This window comes from Panthera leo, chromosome D3 (genome assembly GCF_018350215.1).
Source record: "Panthera leo isolate Ple1 chromosome D3, P.leo_Ple1_pat1.1, whole genome shotgun sequence".
Lineage (NCBI taxonomy): Eukaryota > Metazoa > Chordata > Mammalia > Carnivora > Felidae > Panthera > Panthera leo.
In genome coordinates this window covers 39,510,017-39,516,265 of record NC_056690.1, presented here as the reverse complement: position 1 = coordinate 39,516,265, position 6,249 = coordinate 39,510,017, and the positions used below count along the sequence as shown (strand labels likewise).

The window sequence follows — 6,249 nt, the reverse complement described above, 5'->3', positions numbered from 1 at the left end:
CTAAGAGTAATATTGAAGGACAGGTGAGATTTAGGGAGAAGGACGTAAGAGTGAACTGGGAAAAGGAACAAAGAATGAAATCATGACCCAGAATGAGAGATAAAAGGACCATTTGTGTATAATGCAAGTAAAGAGACCCATATGACTAGACAGAAAGATGGGGGAGAGAAGGTTGAGCTCAAACAAGTTAGATCCAAGTCCTATTGTGAGTGACTCTATATAACGTGCCAAAGAGTTTAAATTTTATCCTAGGGACATTGGGAGTCACTGAAACAGTCTAAGTAGGAGAGTGACATCATCAAATTTGCCACAGAATTAATTACTTAATTAACTTACTTAATTAAAAACCACTTAAAGATGTTGTCCACTAATAAAGGTTCATACTACACAAACTTGGGAAAGCTTTTGCAAGTGAGCCAGGAAAAAATGGGGAAAAAATGTGTTCATAGCAAGGTCAGAGGCGGAAATTGAAAGAGTTGTACAGGGCAAGGCTACATCAGCTCAGCCAAGATGAACATAATTGTAATTAAGATTATACATTGGAAGGACATCTGTTGCTACCTGAATTCTCCCACCTTTAGAAGCACCAAGGGTCTTACTAAGCACCAAGGGTTTGAACAGTAAACTAATAAGAGTCTGTATGTTCGAGGGGTGCCTGGGTGGCTCAGTCTGTTAAGCATCCAACTTTGGCTCAGGTCATGATCTCACAGTTTGTGGGCTCGAGCCCCCCATTGGGCTCTGTGCTGACAGCTCAGAGCCTGGAGCCTGCTTCAGATTCTGTGTCCCTCTCTCTCTGTCCTTCCCCCACTTGCATTCTCATTCTCTCTCTCTCTCTCTCTCTCTCTCTCTCTCAAATAAATAAACATTAAAAAAAAAAGAGTTTGTATTTTTGAGCTTACAGTAGTGTTTCTAGGTGGATGGTTTCATTACAACATACCTAAATATGCCTCAGTGACAAGGACAGATGACACCATAGAATAGAATGTAGGCTATGGCTCATACCCTCAAACATAATATTGCTAAGTGGCATTGTCTAATGTCTGTCAGTGGGCTACGAGAATCCTACAAATTTCATCTGTGATTGCTTTGAAAACCACCTGTGTGAAATGGTTTGAAAGAGAGCTATGAAAACAAACAAATAAATATTCTCCAATAAGATGTCTACAGAAGACATTTGCTATACAACAAGAATGCAATAGGAAGTATTATTAGACTTGTATTTCTAACAGACACACTAACATTAAGGGAATTAATCCTGAAAAGCCAAGGAGGCTCTTCCAGGAATTCAAGCAAGAACTGACAATGAGAACAATTCAACTGAAGCCAAGTAGTTTTATAATTATGATAGTTTCATGTGTTCATCCCCAGCCTTAACTTTTCCTCTGAACATCTGTCCCAGACATTTCTATCACTCTGTGTCCCCCCCAAAAATAAAGCTTAGCCTCCAACACTGATTGTATGCTCTCCCTCCATCAGTTCCTACTGACTTAGATCTGATCTTTATATTAATTGGTTGTACCATCATCGAGACAGTCACCCAACCCAGAAACCATGCCATTATCCTAAAATATTTCCTCCTCTTAATATTCCGGGTCCAGTCACCAGTCCTACTGATTCTGACTTCTAAATACATTTCAGATCTATTGCCTCTTGAAGCTCTCAGCACTGTCACCTAAGGGATGGAGAATGTTCGTGAACTAAGTGATCACTCTGCCCATTCTTTGTCTCTTCCTACTTATCTACCCCCATTGCTACCAAAAATGACCTTAAGAATGAAAACTTATTCATGCCCCTCTCCAATCTGAAAGCTTAGCTACTCCCCATCACATGAATATGGCATATAACTAGAGTGATCATTTGTCCCCTTTTACCCAGTATTGGTTACTGTTCCAGCAGAATTATAAATAACTCCTTTTCACTATCAAAAGGGTTCCAGTTTAGACAACAAATTACTAAATAACTTTGTTAATGGTGTTCTTTTATTTTTTTTAAATATTTTTTCATGTTTATTTTTGATGAAGAGAGACAGAGCATGAGCAGGAGAGGGGCAGAGAGAGAGGGAGACACAGAATCCAAAACAGACTCTAGGTTCCAAGCTGTTAGCACAGAACCCGAGGCAGGGCTCGAACTCATGAACCACGAGATCATGATCTGAGTCAAAGTCAGATGCTCACCCAACTGAGCCACCCAGGAGCCCCAATGATGTTCTTGATTCTCTAGTTTCCTTACCAATTCTTTTTCCTGTCTGCCTCTTTTTATCCTCCTAATTCACTTACTTTACTAAGACCACTTGTTCTCAGGCAAATGCTCACACTGGTCTTGAAACTTCTTCTAACTTTGCCTATGGTTCTGTTATTGTAATGGGTTAACTTGCACAGCTTAAGATAGGAGTGGTGAGGCAGAGACCGGGCCACAATTGTCTCAGCAACCTTAAAACCTAGCAGAGGGGGCGCCTGGGTGGCTCAGTCGGTTAAGCATCTGACTCATGATTTCACGGGTTCATGAGTTTGAGCCCCTTGTAGGGCTCTAGGCTGGCGGTACGGAGCCTACTTGGGATTCTCAACCAATTAAAAATAAATATTCAAAAAACAAAAAACAAAACTTAGCAGAGGGTCAGACTTACAAGTACATCTCATTGGCTGGATCGAACACTGCTTTGGCAGCTCAGAACACTGTACTTCCTATCAAATTGGCCATGGCTATCAATCTAGAAAATAAATTGTTAAAATACACCTCATAAATAGTATCTTTGTTTTTTATATGTTTAACACTTAAGACTAACCTGACATCGCGCAATGTATCATACCTATTACTTGCTACCAATAATAATAAAAATAAGGACAAGAATTATTCTTTGAAACAATTTTAGCAAATATTATGGCATGTTGGGTGACCAGTTGAAAATCAGTCCTCTTAAAGGACTATCAATCTTCATTCAGGTCACACACCGTATTTTTCCTATACGCTATAAGGTGTCTCACAGGTTGTCAACACTCCATGGAGTGTAAAACAGCAGTGATAATTAGGCTTTTATATTTGTGCTCATTATCCAGAACAAAGGGTGTGCATGTTACTAAAGCACAAAGGCTTTTTTTTCATTTGAATATTTACCGTCCTGACAACTTGAAAAGCATATTATGTAGTGTTAATAAAATAAAGAGTTTCATGTTCTTCTCACAAGCAAAGGATACAAATTTTAGGTACAACTTAGAACCCGTAAGCATTTGACCTTAAAAGTAGAGAAAATAATACATTCCATGTCAATCAAGGTCACCGGAACATGTGAGCCAACTCGGCATACATGTTCTTTATGTTTAATTCTTTATTTTTGTGAATATTACGTCGTAGAAGGGCCCAGAGTAATTCCACTAGTTTGTAGGGACTGTGTTTTGGGTGGTCTCTGACTTAGCTTTTGCCTTCCCCTTCCCCTTCCTTAGCATTCCTTGCAGTCATCCAAGAGGAATTTCCTCCATTCCCCGGGCATCTTCTAGGTTACTACCCCAACACCACTGTTAAAGGCCATGAGGCCACACATCTTCAGTCTTCATAGAACAACGGTAAAGAGGGATACTAACTCATCCTAACTGATGTTCACCTTGCAAAGGCGAAAGGTGTCTTTTCTCTCCCTGCAAGGAGGAGGAAAGAAAAGGAGGAGGAAGAAGGAGGAGGAGGGGGGAGGAGGAGGAGGAGGGGACGGGGAGAACAAGAACATGAAGAAGAACAAGAAGGACCCCACCACCAATTAATTATTGAACATCAAATTTATAGTAAAAACTAGAGTGCCTACATGGGGGGACAGTTAGTGGGGAAAAAAAAAGAGAGGGAAAGGGCAATGAAATCTTCCTAGAGGAGGTGAGCTGGAAGTTGACATCTGGTGAGTAAGAATTAGTGAGATGAATTCGAGAGGGAGAAGGGACAGTTGCTCCTGGGAAAAGGAAACGAATAGGCAAAAGTATGTGCCAGTAACCTGCGAATTTATGGGGCATTCCATTCTGCAGTTTTTTGGGTTTTCAATCACAGAACATTAGGACAGGGAAATAAAACTTATTAATCCACAAAGCAGAAGGATTGGGGAGTGCCTTGTTATAGCATAACAAGCATCATGGAATAGAATTTTAGTCAGGGGAGTGAATTTTTCATTTTGTTTGGGTGGTAGAAAGACTGCTGTGAGCGCCCAAGGGGGTGGGGTGGAGAGGGGCCAGGCCCAGGGCAGGTAGAGGTCAGAGGCAGATGGGGTAGTTACCTCAGTGACATGATAGGCAGAATCAGTGAGAGACGAAAGCCGTAGGGCTCTGATGTTGCCTTTAGATATGTCAACAGTGCATATCTGTGGGGAAGGGAAGAGCCTAAGGCAACGCCCAGTGTTTTTTTGGTTTTGGCAACTGAGTAAGAAGTAGGTCCCCTCACTGGGATAGGATAAATAGGGGAAATTATAATTTGGGAGAAGCTGAGAGCTTTATATGTAAACACGTTGAGCTTGAAAGGCTGAGGAGACATTTAAGGGACATTATCTGCTGGGCAGAAGTCTGTGGAAGCTTAGAATTCAGAGTGAAACTGGACTGGAGTCATGGCTTCGGGCTTCCCTAATCCCTGACACTTTGGAAGTTGTTGCAGTCCACCAGGAGGATGATGAATTGAGACGCGACAAAAATCCCAGGAGAGAAGCCTGGGGAATGCCACGTTATAGGAACAGGAGCTGGCAAAGGATCCTGAGACTGGGTAGGCAAAGAGGTAGAAGGAAATCAAAGAGCGTGTGAAATCTCAAAAGATGAGAAAAAGAATATTTTTTTTAAATTTTTTTTTTTAACGTTTATTTTTGAGACAGAGAGAGACAGAGCATGAACGGGGGAGGGTCACAGAGAGAAGGAGACACAGAATCTGAAACAGGCTCCAGGCTCTGAGCTGTCAGCACAGAGCCCGACGCGGGGCTCGAACCCACCGACCGTGACATCATGACCTGAGCCGAAGTCGGACGCTTAACCGACTGAGCCACCCAGGCGCCCCAAGAAAAGAATATTTTAAACAGGAGGAGTTCGTGAACAGAACTCTCTGAGGGCAATCGAACAGATTGAGACTAGAATAAAGACTAGAATAAAGACTAGATAAAGACTAGAAGTGGCCGTTGGGCGTGAAAACAGAATAATCATAGATGATCTCGACAAAACTAGTTTCCACGAAGAGGGAGAGCGGCAGTCAGATTACTGGTTGAAGAATGAAGCAGGAAACAGGGTTCTTCTGAGAAGCTTGGCGGTAAAGGGAAGGAAGAACATAGGCTGTGAGCCATGTCAACCTAGAACCCAGACCCAGGGAAGGTTTCTTTTGTTGAGATGGAAATACTGAACGCAATTAGGGGTCATGGCAAACATTCCTTTAAAGACGGAAACACTAACATAGACTGAGGAAAGTGGATGATGAATAGACTAGGTCCTAAGAAGGTGAAATTGGAGGAGATCCAGCAAAAAAGAGGGAAGATAAAGCCTTGAGGTGGGGCTGGGGGCTCATTATGCCACAGTGAGAACAAATCCGCCTGTCATCCTTGCCAGGGGCCATGCAAATCTCCTCTGTATCCTTCCAATTTTAGTCTATGTGCTGCCGAAGCGCGCACATGCCACAGTGAGAACAGAGAAGGGGGAAACAGGGAGGCTGATAGAATTAAGCACAGGGCTACAGGAAATCACGAGAATTCCCATTATATTGTTCCCTGCCTCTTTTTCTTTGCTCTCAGTACAGTAAAAGTCAAAGTCATTTGCCGAGAATAGAGATCAAGTTAGAGCAGAGTGGGTTCAAAGAGAAATTAGATTCCAAAAAAAAAAAAAAAAAATAGCATGAGCGGAGAAAGAAAAGAACCGATTAGGGAACGGAAGGATCACCAGGCGATCCAGGAGCCGAGCCTCGCTTAGAGAGCATGAATGTATGGGTTAGCAGCGGCACCACACTGTGGGCTCTCAAGTCCTCTCCAGTGGATCTCCTTGGTGGGGTGTGGGCACTGAGAAATCAGGCAGCCAGACTGACTTCAGACCAGACATTGTTGAGCAGGTGCCGTGGAAGGGTACTGAGTTCAGGAAGATAAAATGGCAGCTATTTCATGTGTGTCCCCTCACCTCTCTGCAAAAAAAAAAAAAAAAAAAAAAAAATCTCCTTGCCCCCGTTTTGACACAAGATGAAACAGACTCACGTCTCAGCCCATCTCACCCTGCCTGCAGGAGCTGTGTGGAGAGAGTCAGCTGGGCCTTCAGATTCAATGCCGCG

At 42.6% G+C, this 6,249-nt stretch overlaps 1 pseudogene; it reads right to left on the bottom strand.

Annotated features, from left to right (window-relative positions):
* Nucleotides 1-5,528: 5,528 nt before the first annotated feature.
* On the bottom strand, nt 5,529-5,605 carry LOC122204287 (annotated as a pseudogene).
* Between the last annotated feature and the right edge of the window lie 644 nt (nt 5,606-6,249).